Source organism: Penaeus monodon, chromosome 15 (assembly GCF_015228065.2).
Source record: "Penaeus monodon isolate SGIC_2016 chromosome 15, NSTDA_Pmon_1, whole genome shotgun sequence".
Lineage (NCBI taxonomy): Eukaryota > Metazoa > Arthropoda > Malacostraca > Decapoda > Penaeidae > Penaeus > Penaeus monodon.
In genome coordinates, this window is record NC_051400.1 from 31219902 (window position 1) to 31220764 (window position 863).

The following is an 863-nucleotide window of genomic DNA, read 5'->3' on the forward strand; positions in this document are numbered from 1 at the left end:
GGGTACTGTAGTGCATTCAATTATAACACTGTTCAGTGTTGAAAAATGGTCTAAGCAAATGTTGTTACTCATGTTTTATTATTCGAAATGATATGCGCAAGAAAGCATATGAATAACAGACATTTCAGGTTTGATTTTTTAATCGTTTGTTAATGCCCTCACCTGTGCTCATTACAGATTACACTGACTAGAGGATGAATGTCCTAAAATAAGGATAAAAATAATAAAAACAGATGAATGAAATTAATACAAGAACGTGTAAATATATCACCAGTTGATCACCATTTAACCTAGATTTTTATTTGTCCGAAAAGCGAAAGCAAATGTTTCTTACATATTCGTTTGTTCTTCCTTGTTCAGCCATGAAACGCTTGTGTAACTTATATGATTATATTTCATGTAATTCTTATGAAATATTAGTTGACAAGGGCGCTACTTACACGTCCGTCAGTTAGGTGCAACCCTAATTAAGCCTAAATTGTTATCGATGCGTTAATATTATGGAAAAGGAAGAGAAAAATAATGGTATACAATAATACCACATGCCAATGCGTGTTAATTATCATTTTTTAAGTATATATGATTTTGAGAAGGGTGAACTTTTGGCGGGAAAGTATCATATCCCGCGCTTTTTCGTCTTGACGGGAGAATATCAGTTGTTTTCTTCAAAAGTCTCCAAACTACATATAGCTTGAATACTTTATATAGATGCTCCATTCCTGAGCAAGGGAGAAAAAATAAGCCTGAATGGCGAGCTTTTTTTTCCGATCCGACGTGTGAACTCTCCCGTCAAAAGAGGAATCAGTAAATAAATGCAGAAGGAAAAACATATATAGGCAAAAGACGGTTATATCGTATATCTG